At 35.9% G+C, this 16,136-nt stretch overlaps 1 protein-coding gene, 1 long non-coding RNA gene and 1 pseudogene across 9 annotated transcripts in view; 2 read left to right on the forward strand and 1 right to left on the reverse strand.

The window, feature by feature from the left end:
• The window catches only part of LOC144308803 (uncharacterized), a 51,922-nt gene extending 44,693 nt beyond the window's left edge, over positions 1 to 7,229 (forward strand). The window contains exon 3 of the long non-coding RNA XR_013375135.1: positions 7,161 to 7,229. This is a non-coding gene — a long non-coding RNA (uncharacterized LOC144308803). The remainder of the gene's footprint in view (positions 1 to 7,160) is intronic.
• LOC144308799 (melanoma-associated antigen B18-like) overlaps positions 1 to 16,136 on the reverse strand; it is a 266,646-nt gene that overhangs the window by 47,352 nt on the left and 203,158 nt on the right. The window lies entirely within an intron of this gene.
• LOC144308800 (proteasome maturation protein pseudogene) overlaps positions 7,327 to 16,136 on the forward strand; it is a 77,121-nt pseudogene continuing 68,311 nt past the window's right edge. For both annotated transcript variants that reach the window (XR_013375131.1, XR_013375132.1), the window contains exons 1-2: positions 7,327 to 7,505; positions 9,108 to 9,162. The product of XR_013375131.1 is annotated as a proteasome maturation protein pseudogene, transcript variant X1 (transcript). The remainder of the gene's footprint in view (positions 7,506 to 9,107; positions 9,163 to 16,136) is intronic.

Genomic DNA, 16,136 nt, shown 5'->3' on the forward strand with positions numbered 1-16,136 from the left:
TCATTCTGCTTCCATCCTTGATCCTGGACTCCTCTCCTGTGACTTGCTTTGGCCAAGAGGATGTTAGCAAACTTGACTCAGAGGCTTGAAAAAGTACCTCCATGTTTCCACTTCCTCTCTTGCTCATCTACCTTTGCTTTGAGACTATGCCTACAAGAAGCATGTAAGAGAAACATGGAGAGAACTGCCTCATCACTCAAGAAGGAGTGATATGGACATCAGGAAAGGCCTAAGAGAAACATTGATATGAACGTTGGGCTGTCTCTTAAAGATTCATAGGAATTTATTAGACTATGAAGTAGAAGGATGTATCAGGAGGGGGTAAATAGAAAAACCTATCAGTTTGTGAAAAAAACACGGCATATTTAAAAAACCCAAATAGCTAGATGGGAACCATCTCATCACAGAGGTCATTGTGTGGCATGCTAGGAGTTTGTATTATATGTTATAATTTTGGCAATGGGGGGTTACTGAAGAGATTTTTAGCAAGTGTTGCTTGGTATCACTTTAAAATGAATGATGGCAGGAGGTTCAAGGATAGACTAGAGATTGCAGAGACTGAAGGAAGAGAGCATGACTGGGAGAGGACTGAAATGGTCCAAGTAAGAAATGGTGGCTGCCATGTTTAAGTCATAAAAGTGGCAGAGTGAAGAAGCAGATTCAGGAAATATTTACAAGTGGAAGTGAAAGACCTGGCGAATAAACTGAATACAGGTAAGGAGTGGGAAGAAATGGTTCCCAGGTTCATGGGAGTATTCACTGAGATAGACAGCATACTCAAGAAGTGGGCTTGGGCTGAAGCAAGAAGAAGGTAGAAGAGAGTGCCATGAACTCAGTTTTCTATTAATAGAATATGAAGGTCATCTTAGATGTCATCGAGATGATTTAAGTCAGTGGAGGAGCATACAGTCTATTCAATTGGAGTGTTCATCATGGCATCCTAAGCTGTAGTCTTATAGGTAGAAATGGAAACTGATACATCAAAGGGGAAACAAAAAGAGCTGTATTATTCTTTGACACAGTCTCTAATAAACAGAACCTGAGGCATGGGTTAAAGAGCCGATACTTTATTTAGGAGATGGAAATCTAAGGCAGCACGCTTAAGAAAAAGGCAAGTAAAGATTGTTTTACCCTGTTGGTTACCATGTTGTGGTAAACTGAAAAGAGACACTGAAGGCTGCTCAGCAAGTCGGGCTGCTTAGCATCTGAGGTTTCTCCAGATAGGCCATGAGGTGAAACTGGGCCTCAGAGTAGAGTGTGTCATTTAATCTTGTTGTATAGTGTCCCATTGAAGGATGGAAGCAGTTGAACTAGAAACTCTGGGTATCGGCTTGGTCTGCCTGGCTGTGTGACAGGAAGAAAGGGGGAGAGTCTAGCAGAGACAAATGATTGACTGGCCTTGGTCCAATGTGGTAAAAAAACTGGGACACAACTGGAAATAAGGAGGTAGTAAGGGAATCTCATCAGGGAGGCTCACAAACCACGTGTCCAATACTATATATCAACATGGTACAAACTGGAAAACCTTAATTTTGATTCCAGAAATAAAGCTGGAAAATATGTTTTGCTACATAACACTTGCTAATGTGGCTGTAAAATATTTTTAATTTTCCTAACACATTCTCATGTGGGTTTTGTGTGGAGAATTCCATAGTTTGAATGGATGCAACTTGACATATATAAAAGAAATAGATTCTACTGAGCTCATTTTGACAAATGCAACACAAGAAGAGTGTCCAATATGATATAAAATATGGTGAAGAAAGTAGAATCTTTCTAGAACACTGTACAAACTCAAAAATGCATCCCTCAATTAATTTATATTAATGTATATTATTATTTATTTATGATAATCCATCATAAAACATACTTTTATAGGACTTTTAAAATATCCACAGTATGTTTATACCACATTATACTATATTAGGGGCTGAATTCTTCTAAAGACACATTTGATACATCCAAAATACATCCAAACATATCAGTGATTACTATGAATATGCATAAACCAATTTGACTAAAACCTGGGGCACCTAGGTGGCTCAGCCAGGTAAGAATCTGACTCTTGATTTTGGCTCAGATCATGATCTCAGGGTTATGAGATAGAGCCCCATGTTGGGCTCTATGCTGGGCATGGAACCTACTTGAGATTCTCTCTCTTCCTCTGCCTCTCCCCTGTGCCTGCTTGCTCTCTCTCTCAAAAAATAAAAAATAAAGTAAATAAAACAAGCAAAACCCAGCTATTATCCTATTTATGAGGACACATAAGATAGAATGGTGGTAAAGACTAAAAATGAAGAGAAAATCCTATGTTAGACAAATGATAAGGAGAAGGCAATGGTAGCAATACAAATAACAGACAAAACAATATTCAAGGTCAAACAGGGACAGATTGATAAAAGTTGTTGAAAATCCCATCAGTGTCTTAACATAAAGAGAACAGAACTTTCATGAGGACATCTCCATCTAACTGAACAAGTGCAAATATAAAAAAAAAATATGAGAAAGTCATCAAAATACAGAGGAAATGGACATATAAATAATACCAACAAGAGGTATTACAGATGGTGAGAACAGAGAATGGACCCAAACAAATTGATGACTGGTGCTCCTAAACAAAAAAACAGTAACCAGCAGAAGTAGTGGTAAAAGATTTAGTAATCTACATGATTTCAAACAAACAAAACCAAAGTAACCCAAGAGTAATTAAAATATGCAGTATGAAAAAGTGCACAAGTTGTACCTGACAAAATTATTGGCATTTTACTAAAACCTCTCTCTTTCTCTCTCTGCCCACTCTGTATGTATTTGTATATGTATATATGTGTGTGTGTGTGTGTGTGTGTGTGTATCCTTATTTTTTAAGTTGCAAGGATGAAAGAAAAGATCATACAAGCATTCAGCAGAAACATTAAGTTACATAGAAAGAGAAACTAATCTGAATACTTTCAGTGTTCTTTTCCATGATGCTAAATACTATAAACCCTGAGTTTTTTAGAGAAAAATTATTTGTGACTCTATACTTTCTACAAAGAGATAAGAATTCATCATATGTTAACCTGTTAGCACACAAAAAATTTCTCTTTTGGTATATATGGGCTCAAGCATATATTACCAGAGCACCTTTCCTGACAAGTCTACTCCAGTGGTGAGAATGGAGACTCAGACTCAGGCATGAAATTTTGTTTTTCAAAGACAGCAAATAAGTCTGCTCAGGCTGCCATAAAAAAATCCCATAGCCTGACCGGCTTAAACAAAAGACATTTATTCCCTTATGGTTCTGGAAACTAGACCAGTTCAAGTTGTCAGCCTAGTTGGTTTCTGGTGGAAGCCTTCTTCCTGGTGAGCAGATCGCCACCTTCTTACTGTGCCCTCACATGACCTTTCCTTGGGGTAAGCATATGGGGAGAGAGTTCACCAGTGTCTCTTCTTATTAGGACACTATTCCTTTTGTGTGTGTGATTATTTTATTTTATTTATTTTTTATAAATTTATTTTTTTATTGGTGTTCAATTTGCCAACATATAGAATAACACCCAGTGCTCATCCCGTCAAGTGCCCACCTCAGTGCCCGTCACCCAGTCACCCCCACCCCCCGCCTACCTCCCCTTCCACCACCCCTAGTTCGTTTCCCAGAGTTAGGAGTCTCTCATGTTCTGTCTCCCTTCTTGATATTTCCCACTCATTTTTTCTCCTTTCCCCTTTATTCCCTTTCACTATTTTTTATATTCCCCAAATTAATGAGACCATATAATGTTTGTCCTTCTCTGATTGACTTATTTCACTCAGCACAATACCCTCCAGTTCCATCCACGTGGAAGCAAATGGTGGGTATTTGTCATTTCTAATGGCTGAGTAATATTAGGACACTATTCCTATAGAATCATGTCTCCATTTCAATGGCCTCACTTAACTTTAATTACTTCCATAGAGACCCCATCTTCAAATACAGTCACATTAGGGGTTAGGGCTTTAGAATACAAATTTGGGTGGAAAGACACAAGCATTCAGTCCATAACAGATAAGGAATGAACATTAAATCATTTAAACATAAATCTGATTAGGACTGCATATGTACAATTGAAATAAGTATCTGAAACCTCAAAATGGAAATGTACCAAGTAAAATAATAAATAGATTTAGATTCCATGCTATGCTAACAAAAACCCCAGACACAAAATAGGTTTAAATTTGAAGGGATCTATGCACTCTAATGTTTATTACAGCAATATTTATAACAGCCAAACTATGGAAGTAGCCCAAGTGTTCATCAATAAATGAATGGATAAAGAAAATATGGTGTGTGTGTGTATGTGTATATCAATTTATGTGTATACACACACACACACACACACATATATATAAACATATACATACCATGGAATATTATTCGGCCTACACAAAGAATGAAATCTTGCCATTTGCAGCAACATGGATGGAGCTAGAGAGTATCATGCTAAGTGAAATAAGCCAGTCAGAGAAAGACAAATACCTTATGATTTCAATTGTATGTGGAATTCAAGGGAAAAAAAACCAACAAAAGAAAAAAGAGAGAGAGAGATAACCAAAAAAGAGACTCTTAACTATAGTGACAAATGGATAGTTACTCAAGAAAAGGTGGGTGGGAGGATGAGTGAAATAGGTGAAGGGGATTAAGAGTACATTTATCCAGGGGCACGTGGATGGCTCAGGCAATTAAGCATCTGACTCTTGATTTTGGCTCAGGTCACAAAATCAGGGTTGTGGGATTGAGCCCTGCATTGGGTCTGCTTGGGATTCTCTCTCTCTCTCACTCTTCACCATATGTGCTCTCTCTCTCTCTCAAATAAATAAATCTTTTTTTAAAAAAAGAGTGCACATCGCAATGAGCACTGAGTAATGTATAGAATTGCTTAATCATTATATTGTACACCTGAAACCAATATAACACTGTATGTTAACTATACTGGAATTAAAATTTTAAAAATACATTTAAATGTCATAATTTTACATTCTTTTTCCAAATCCATAGTTACTGTTCTGACTTGACACTACTATATTTAATAATTTTTCTTTTAAACTTTTTCATGTTTTTCTGTAATCTTGTAACTCTTATTGTTTTAATATGCTAAAAGGTGATGATTTACTGTTTACATGATACAGGTACATTGTAATGCACTATAAGCATCTGACAATTACTAATGTTTGCCATTTTTACAACTTGTCTCATGTAACTCTAAATTCATTTACTAATAACATGAGAAATCTCTTCAATCAGCAATTTCATTGAATTGCATTAAACTCCCAAAGCATATGTGCTATCATTTTGGTTATTCAGTAGGCTTTCTGCCTGAAACTTCCTAGTACTTCTGCATACCCTAAGAAAAATGACAATTAGAGCTGAATGCCCAAGAGTGCTAAAATAAGAGGATGCCATTTTTTCCTCAATTTTCAATGTAATTTTTCTCTATTTTTGGAATTTGTTAATAAGCATAACAGAGGATCAATACCAAATGATTTTTAAAAGCATATTAGGTTGGGATCCCTGGGTGGCGCAACGGTTTGGCGCCTGCCTTTGGCCCAGGGAGCGATCCTGGAAACCCAGGATCGAATCCCACGTCGGGCTCCCAGTGCGTGGAGCCTGCTTCTCCCTCTGCCTATGTCTCTGCCTCTTTCTCTCTTTCTCTCTCTCTCTCTCTGTGACTATCATAAATAAATTAAAAAATTAAAAAAAAATAAAAGCATATTAGGTTTAAAAAGCATACTTTTATTAGAGTTTAAAATATAAAAAAAAGAGTTTAAAAATATAAAATAGTAATCTATACCATAGAAAATAATCTACAATTTAACTTATTACTGAATTCTCTTTTCATTTTCCTCTTTATATTGGAGCAAAATATACAAAACCAATACAATTATCACAAATTTTAAGTCAGATTTCAAAATGTGACTGTATTACTTGTTTTTTAAATTTAAGATTGGTCAGCTAATCCGTTTTATTTAGTTCCATTTTAATTTTTTTTCCAAAACTGCTATAGTGTGCAAAGGATAAACATTATTTTATAAAATGCCATAAGGCAAATTATTTATGTCTATATTTCTGAGATCAATTATTAAAAGGCAAAAAGTATACCTCACCATGTCACATACAAAATGGCACTTAGGAAAATAGAAGACTGAAAAAAAGACCACATTTACTATAAATAAGATTGTATGGGTAATATTGAAAAGTTTAGATGTAAACATTCTATATGAAAGGATAATTAGAAATCAGTATCTGTTTTCTGACTACAGCTTGAAACGTGTTTCAAAGAGAACTTTAAGAAAGATATATGCAAATATATACTATACATACATGGATATATAAATATCCATATATGTTCTAAGTTTTATAAATATATGTATTTTATGCTATAGTAAATTAGAACTAGAAAAGTCATATGCTTAGCTTTACCTTTCATTCATATAATTCTCTTAAGACAACCTTGACTCTTAAACCCACTTCCATCCAGAACTCTCTTTAATCTCATGGTTCCAAGTCCCAATCACTCTTAGGCCTTAGAGAGCTCTATTGTATTTTTCTGTGGCTAGTAAGTAAACTAAGAGCATGGAAATTTCTGCAGAACTTTTAAAAACCAGCCTTGAAAGTAATGTCTTTCACTTCTGTCCATGTTTCACTGGCCAGAACACAACCATATGGTCCCACATAACTGCCAAGGGCCAAAGAAATGTTTGCGTTTCAAAAGAAGAGAAATAACACGGATATTGGTGAGAAACAATATCCTCTGCCACAATATTTTTAAAAATGTTTTCTAGCACAGGATGTATCACAAAACTGGATTTTGTTACGTCCCTTAGGAACACACTAAGACAAACAATGGTTTTTACTTAAACAACTTTAATCTTATCAAACACATAGCTAGACTTCGTGCCAATCCTTTCATAAACTTAACCCTGAGTACATCTTTGTCCTAAATCTCTCCCACTGAAAATAGAGAAAAAGTCCTCTACCACTGTCTATCCATGGGCCTTCTTTACAATAATAATGCAGGATTTCCTCTGATAAACTGTACCATGCATTTATAGTGCTTTTTATTTTTATTATTTTGGACTAATGGTTGGTTATTCACTGTGGAAATGACTGTTTTTGATGGTTTGTTACTCTGAATTTTATCTAACAGCAAACATGTAACTATCTTGATGATGCATAGGCCATGTGCTCAAAGCATGAAGTAACAGAAGATGAAAGGTAAGTGATATTTATCCTTTAACAGAATTTGTGTGGAAGAAGGGGTGCAGAAATGGTCAGTGATGATGTCACAATGGCTCTGAGATGTGGAATTCACATTTCTGGCTCAGGGCTTAGTTTCCATATGAAAAACAGACCCCTTTTACTCGTGTGTGCTTGCATTCTGTGTCTGAAGTCAGGGGTCAGCACTCTGCCTGTGTTTTTGTAAATAAAGTGTAGAGTTGTGCCCATTTGTTTATGTACCGTCCGTGGCCGATTTCGAGCTAAAATGGCAGAGGTGAGTTGGTGCAAAAGATTGTATGTGGTCCAGAGAGCTGAAAATACCTACTATCTGGACTGGCCATTAAACATTTGCCCACCCCTGCTTCAAACCCATGAGGAGAGAACATTAAGTTTCCTTTTACAGTTGCTTAGTTTCCGTTTTCAACCCACAGAAAACAAAGTAAAAGCTATTAAAATCCAACTCTAACACCTGGTTAACAATGCTGGTTGTTTAGCTTCAAAAAGGTTCAAACTGAAATTAAATTAAGGAACACTGGGAAACCTTATTGAACAACAGTTCTTTGTAATGATTTCCTGCCGTGGAGGCCAGTTTTGAATGCATTTTATAGTTGTCTTTCCTTTATAAATATATGAACACAAAGACAAATTGTCTCTAAAATCACAGCTTTTAGTCTCAGATATTTCATATCACAGTGATATAAGTTTTAATGTTTGTAGATAGTTTGAAAAACAGGCATAAAGGGGCTGTAAAATGTGGCATAAATCTTACAGCTACCTGGGGCATGTTTTAAATAGTAGGCCTGTAAGGAGTTGCTTAAAGAAGGTTTTGTATCCTCAAAACTATTTTTGCAATAAATAATGCATCACACATTCAAATCTAAATGGAGCATACTGAGGTGCCTAATTTCCATTTTAATCATAAGTATTAAAATTGCATATAAGATTTTATTATTTTAATAATATCTAAAACAAAATATAATGGTATAAACCATTCTTATCAAATGACTATCTGAAAAGACAGATTAGTCCCATTAAGGGCAAATATGCTCTAGTTACTAGGACCATTAAAAAGTAGGAAATTATTCTTCATTATCTGAGGTCTTCCCGTCTAACTGTTAAAAACTAAAATACAAGATCATAAATGATGATTGCCAATTTCAGTTTCAAAATTACAATGGACTGTTTTTATTTCACTCAGAGATCACATGATTTCATACTGTGCTACCAATCTACACCAGGATGTGACTTTCTTTCTATTTAGGCTGGGGTTCTCCCATGATGTGTTCCAGTGATCTAGTGATGAAAACAGTAGACCCAGTCTCTTACACCTGTAATAACCAAGAATTAAAAATAGATACTAAACTGGTCTTCGTAAGTAAGAGTTGATGAAGAGCTAAATGCTACAGAGGGGGTGCCAAATCTAGGTTTATGAGATAGAGTTTTCAACTTTTATAAAACTTTCTGTAGCAATTTCTCTGACCCTTCATAGTCACACTAATGATTAAAATGAATGATGATAGGACACCTGGGTGGCTCAATCGGGTAAGCACCTGCCTTCAGCTCAGGTCATAATCCCAGGGTCCTGGGTTTGAGTCCCTTGTCAGCCTCCTTGTTCAGTGGAGAGTCTTTTTCTCCCTCTGCCTGCCATTCCTCCTGCTTGTGTTCTCTCTCTCTCTTATAAATAAATAAATAAATAAATAAATAAATAAATAAATAAATAAACAAATAAATATTTTTAAAAATAATAAAATGAATGATGATGCAAAGAAAAACTTAAATGAGTGTATAACTTTTAATTACATTGTATTTTTCAAATTTGCCTTAAAATGCTGTACTTTATAGTGACTTTTTTTTTTATTTTAATATGTATTCTCAGAGAGTTCAGACACCTTGAGGAATGGCCACACAGTAAAAAAGAGATGCCATCAGAGGTCAGTCTTGACTTAAACTACAAAATAGATGATTTGCTCTCAAAGATCCTGCTGCTTATCTTATAATCACTTTGCTATTTGAAGTCTCCCCCAGCTGTTTATTAGCTTTGTGCAGCAGCCCTGATTTCCTAGGCAGCATTTCTAAAAATATTTTTCAAGACCAACCACCAGAGACTCAATAGAGATGCTTGTTACATTATACAGATTCCTTGGCCAATTTTCAGTTTTACTGGATGAAATGTTGAGGGAGGTAAGCCTGGGAATCAGTCCAAAATTAATCATAGAAAGTAGGCTAATGGCAGACAATGTCATAATGTGTTATCCCTCTGAATTAGACATTGGAATTTTAAGAGAGTTCTTTATAAGAAAATTACTTAAATTGGAGAAGAGTGCTAAATTGGAAGGATTTCAGGTGAATTGGAAAGATTATATAGATATGTAGGAGTTTGTGTTTTTTTACACTTCTCTACTTATGGTGCAAAGTTGGCATCTGGAGGACTCATGCTCACTCCAGCTATACATGTAATTTTGATTTATTCAGCTTAGATATCACTACATGGGTTGCCTAACAGAAACTACTAAAAAAAAAACTGTCCTATTAGGTAGACAATGGCATGTTTGCCTACAAATGTTGGTAAATATTACAAATTTTTCCATTTTTAGGAAAAGCATGGATGTTAGGTAAACAATAGTTCTTACCAAGTCAGAGCAGATAGATACCTGAATAACTGGTTTAAATACTTTATGTGTTTGGAAACATGGGTCCTGTGACTTTGGATATGGTTTTTCCTTATGTAATTCTTACTGTCAACAAGTATATCTCTATAAGCAAAATCTTCCTTTTTTTTTTTTAGTATTTAAATCACCTAGAAGTATAAGAAGTCAGTTACTGACTGTTGCTGAAAGTATATTTTTGTTTGAAACTGTACTTTAAAAAAACCACTTACAGACCAACTGGTGAATACATATAAAACCTGAAACTTAGACCAACATATTTAATGAGGATTCAGAAACAAAAGAAAAGGGATCTTTATAATTGTCCTTATAAAAATAAGAAAAAAATCCTGCAGTCAACAAGAAAAAGGGGAATTAGAACTGGAATGTTCTTTAGGCAAGCTAGAAAAACACTGAATGAAACAACCATACACCAACAAACTAGACAACCTAGAAGAAATGGAAAAATTCTCAGAAACCTACAACCTGTCAAGATAAGAAGAAAGAGATAATCTGAACAGACCAATTACCAGTAAGGAGATTTAATCAGTAATCAAAAAAATCTCCCTACCAAGAAAAGCCCAGGACCACATGACTTCAACGGTGAATTTTACCAAACATTTAAGGAAGAATTAATGCCATTCTTTCTCAAACTCTTCCAAAAACTGAAGAGTAGGTAACACTCCCAAACTCATTTTATGTGGCCAGCATTACCTTGATACCAAAGCCAGAAAAGGACACTACAAGAAAAGGGAACTATAGGCCAAAATCCCAGATGAATATAGATGCAAAAATTCTCAATAAAATACTAGCAAAGTGAGTTCAATAGCACATTAAAAAAGATCATTCACCATGAACAACTGGGATTTGTCCCTGGGATGCAGGGATAGTTCAACACATACAAATCAATAAATGTAATACATCACATTAATAGCATTTTTAAAACCACATTATCTCAATAGATGCAGAAAAAGCATTTAACAAAATTCAACATCAGTTCATGATAAAAACTCCTAACAAATTAGATATAGAAGGAACATACCTCAGTATAATAAAGGCCTCTATGACAAGCCCACAGTTAACATCATGCTCGATGATAAAAGGTTGAAAGCTGTTCCTCAGGGTACCTGGGTGAATCAGTTGGTTAAACATCTGAATCTTGGTTTCAGCTTAGGTCATGGTCTCAGGGTCTTGAGAGCAAGCTCTGTGTTGGGCTCCACACTCAGTGGGGAGTCTGCTTGAGATTCTCTCTCTCACCCTCCCCCTGCCCCTGCCCCACTCTCTTTCTCTCTCAACTAAATAAATATTTTAAAAAGAAAGAAAGAAAGCTGTTCCTCTAAGGTCAGGAACAAGACAACGGTGCCTATCCTTACTATATATATATATATATATTTTTTTTTTAAGGTTTTATTTATTTATTCATGGGAGACCCAGAGAGAGAGGCAGAGACACAGGTAGAGGGAGAAGCAGGCTCCATGCAGGGAGCCCAATGGTAGGACTTGATCCTGGGACTCCAGGATCATGCCCTGGGCCGAACGCAGGCGCTAAACCACTGAGCCACCCATGGATCCCCCCTTACTATTTACATTCAACAAAGTATTGGAAGTCCTACCCAGAGCATTCAGTCAAGAAAAAGAAATAAAAGCCATCAGAATTGCAAAGGAGGAAGTAAAATTTGGCTCTATCTGCAGATGGCATGATTTTATACAAAGAAAATTCTAAAGACTCCACCAAAAAAAAAAAAAACTGTTAAATCTAATCAACAAATGTAAAGAAAAAAAATGATTAGAAAATTTAAAACTGAATGAGCACTGGGTGTTATGCTAAATGTTGGCAAATTGAACTCCAATTAAAAAAAAAATAAATAACAAGGAGATATATAAACTGATACTGTTTAATATATTTGCCATTATACTAATAAAGTTGTAAAATATTAATAAAATAAAATAAAATAAAAATAGAAAAAATTTAAAACTAAGGTAAGAATCATTAACATATCAAATACCTACTGTGCTATGTCCTTAATATTTGCATTATCTCATTTAATCTTCATAAGAACTCTGGATTGAGTATATTGTTAATTTCACAGTTTGCAAATGATAAAACAGAGACATAAGTATAAAGTAACTTGGATGCTCTGTATCCTACACAGGGATACTTATATGCTACTTAGTGGCTTTAAAAAATGATACATAGCCAAGGTAAGTAAATGCTAAAGCAACATTAGGAGAAGTAATGAGGAAGTCTCACTAACTGAAAGGGAACGTGTTTTCCTTTGACTAATTTAGTATAGCAGAGGAAGTAATTACCAATACAAAAGTAAATCCAAGTAGTGTAGAGGGTTTGACTTCAAAATTAAGTAATTGATATACTGTGTCTTTAAAATGAAACTAGGTAAATACTGTGGATTAAATGTTTGTGTCATCCCCAAATTCTGTGTTGTAACCTTTATCCCCAGCATGATGCTATTTGGACATGGGGTCTTCAAAAGGTAATTAGATCATGAAGGTAGAGCCCTCAGGATGACAGTAGTGTCCTTATGAGATGGTAAAGAAGAAAGCTTGCCTCTTCTCCCTGTCTCTTTTCTATCATATGAAGACCTAGAAAGAAGATGACCATCTTCATTTTTTTAAAGATTTTATTTATTTATTTATGAGAGACACACAGAGAGAGGCAGAGACATAGGCAGAGGGAGAAGCAGGCTCCTTACAGGGAGCCCGAAGCAGGACGATCCCAGGACTCCAGGATCACAAAGGCTCAACTGCTGAGCCACCCAGGTGTCCCTAAGATGACCATCCTCAAATGAGAAAGAGGGCTCTCAAAAAAAAAAAAAAAAGAAAGAAAGAAAGAAAGAGGGCTCTCACCGGAACTTGGTGATACTGGGACCCTGATTTTAGACTTCCCAGCCTTCAGAACTATGGAACTAAACAAACAGCATAAGAATATAAGGATGAAAACATATGTAAATTAATGCTTTTATTTTATTACATTGTCTATCGTTATAGAGCTTTAAGGAAAGTTGAATTTAAACATTTTTTAAATTATGATATTTGTACCAATATAATATTTCAAAATCTATTAATTTGCTTTTCTTTGAATATTTTCTTATGGTGTCAGAGTGCTCCATTCCTCAGGGAGTCCTATGTTATACCCAGAGACTGCAAGAAAGTGTCATTGTCATTGTTCGTCTCTTGAAATCTAAAAGTGTTTCACAAAGCCAATTTTTAGAAATAAGTGTTCTGGGCAGCACCAGTGGCTCAGCGGTTTAGTGCTGCCTTTGGCCCAGGGTATGATCCTGGAGACCTGGGATCGAGTCCCACGTCGGGCTCCCTGCATGGAGCCTGCTTCTCTCCCTGCCTGTGTTTCTGCCTCTCTCTCTCTCTCTCTCTCTCTCTCTCTCTCTCTCTCTGTCTCTTGTGAATGAATAAATAAAATCTTAAAAAAAAAAAAAAAAAAGAAAGAAAGAAGTGTTCTGAAAACCAGGTTTTCATTTCTTAAGAGCCAAGCACTTAAGAGAGTGAAGTAGAAAACCCAACTACTAGGTTAAAGAACCTAAGCCAGGGCAGCCCTCATGGCTCAGCGGTTTAGTGCCGCCTTCAGCCCAGGGTGTGATCCTGGGGATCCTGGATCAAGTCCTGCATCAGGCTCCCTGCATGGAGCCTGCTTCTCTCTCTGCCTGTGTCTCTGCCTCTCTCTGTGTGTCTCTAATGAATAAATAAATATAATCTTTAAAAAAAAAAAAAAAAAGAACCTAAGCCAGTGGGGGCCTATGACTGGTTTCCAAAATTGAACTCTGAGACTATACAAGGTTCCATTTCTAGGGTCAAGATTGGGTTGCTTTGGAAAGGAGAAATGGTAACAGCATACACTCAAGCAGAGAATGTCACCATTTATAGAAAAGTTTCCACATGCCCCAGGTGCTATGAAGGCTAGTCGATAGCAGGGAACCAAGGACTGGTGTAAGTATGACCTTTAAACCAGAAATCATGGCAGGGATCAGGAATATCCAAAGCATGTATTGCCCTAGGTCCAATGCTCTTCAGGAGCAGCTGTAGCTTCTATGGAAGTCAACATCCAAAGAGGAAATGGCACAAGACCTTTCACTGGGAAGCCCCTGGGAAACAAATCTCAGACTGCTCATCCCTGTTGCCATATTAAGCTTCCCACTGTCTCAGGTATGACCTTGGGAGACAACAGAGACCACAGTAACCTAAAAGATAATCACATGTAAGTATGAAAGGATAAAAATGTAAAAGGAGAAATCAAGATAAGTTAGAGGTGAAGACAAGCAATTTATGCAAAAGATAGTAATTCCTTTATCAAAATTTACTTGGTATTCTTATGGGGCAAGAATCAGAGTGATTAAGCAGGGGGAGACCAAGTTCAATGATTGAGAAGCAAACATCATCATTCCTAGAATTTTTTTCTTTTTTTTTTTTAAAGATTTTATTTATTTATTTATGAGACACACACAGAGAGAGAGAGAGAGAGAGAGAGACTGAGAGAGAGAGAGAGAGAGAGAGGCAGAGACAGAAGCAGGCTCCATGCAGGGAGCCTGACGTGGGACTCGATCCCGGGTCTCCAGGATCACACCCTGGACTGAAGGCGGCGCTAAACCACTGAGCCATCCGGGCTGCCCTATAATTTTCTTTTTTCTGAGTCACTTTTAGTTTAAGGTTGTCCATGAAATATATTTCCTGCTATCTCCTCAGTATTTATTGCTCCTCAGACTTTCTAGAAATGATCTACTTTTCTCAATTCTCAAAGTTGCCTTTAGGCACTGAAGTCCAATTCACCGTTCACAAGTAAGCACAGAATTTTACAAAGATAGTTGTTATAAAGATAGTTGTTACAATTTTTCCCCCAGTTACAGGTTAGAAATAAGAACTAATGAGCAAAGTGAATGTATTTTCTAATTTTTTTAAAAGATTTCATTTTTAAGTAATCTCTACACCCAATGTGGGGCTCAAACTCACAACCCTGAGCTCAAGAGTTGCATGCTCCGCCGACTGAGCTGGGCAAGCACCCCTAAGTAAATGCATTTTGAAATGTACATTTCTGTATCTGAGTCAATGTAACAAATCGTAAAATGAGTACATTTAACATGAGCACTAATCATATTGTTGTCAATAATGTTCTTGCTTTACTTTTTAGGAATAGTGGAGCATGCACAATGTGATATTCTAGCACCATGTACACCATAAATTTCCTATTATAAAAGCTTTATTGTTTCTAAAGATAATGGTATAGAAAAAACTTATTTTGTGAATCTTAAAATAGTTTGTTATTCATGAAGTCTTATTGCTTCTTCCTAATCATGTAGGAATATATCAACAAAGAGAACAGATTATGACACGAGTATAACTATTAGGTCAGAGAATATTATACTATTTTTCTATGGATCCAAAATATGTAAAACTAAACATCATATTTTTTAGGGATACAAACAAATATGATAAAACTATTCTTAAAAGGTAAAGGAATGAGGCCATGTGGTGACTTCTACTTCTGGAAAAGAGACTTAGAGAATTATTACCAACTTTCCTGCAAAGGACAATTAAAAGAACTGGATGAACTTTTAAAAACAAATTCCTTAGTGCATCAAACAGCTCATAATAGAATGAGAAATTACCAGACCAAGATGTAGGGGAGGTTGCAAGAATCAAGAGAAATAAGCTCAGCACTGAAAGTAATTTTTTCCCTCAGGGCATCTGCTTCTTGGAAAGCAATAGCTATAAAACTAAACTAGTTTTTAGTGGCCTTGTGGGGATAGAGAAGCAGTAGAGAGAAGGGTAGAACATACAGATCACATAAATCTGAGAGCTAGTGGAATTATCAAGGTATAAGATAACTATCCTTTCTTTAATATATTACAAGAAGGCTTAAAAATATATGTAGGAAACAAATAACTATAAATATGACATAGAATATATGAAAATAGAATTACTGGAACAGAAAAAGAATTAAAATCAAGAATTCAATGTATGTGTGTGACAACAGATTAACACAGTTTAAGAGAAAATTACTGAACTGGAAGCAAGTCAGAGAACATTTACCAAGAGAACTAGTTAACTGAATGACAGGTCAGAAAATGACTCAGAATAAAACAAAATGACACAAAGTCCAAAACAACAAAACAGAGGATAAAAGTCATAGATGGTACACTGAGAAGCTATAATATATTGTCAGTATCAGTTAGAAAGAGAGGAGAGAAATAATGGGGAAGAGCCGATATTTGAAGAGTTAATGGTTGAAACAAT

The sequence above is a fragment of the Canis aureus genome, chromosome X (genome assembly GCF_053574225.1).
Source record: "Canis aureus isolate CA01 chromosome X, VMU_Caureus_v.1.0, whole genome shotgun sequence".
Classification (NCBI taxonomy): Eukaryota; Metazoa; Chordata; class Mammalia; order Carnivora; family Canidae; genus Canis; species Canis aureus.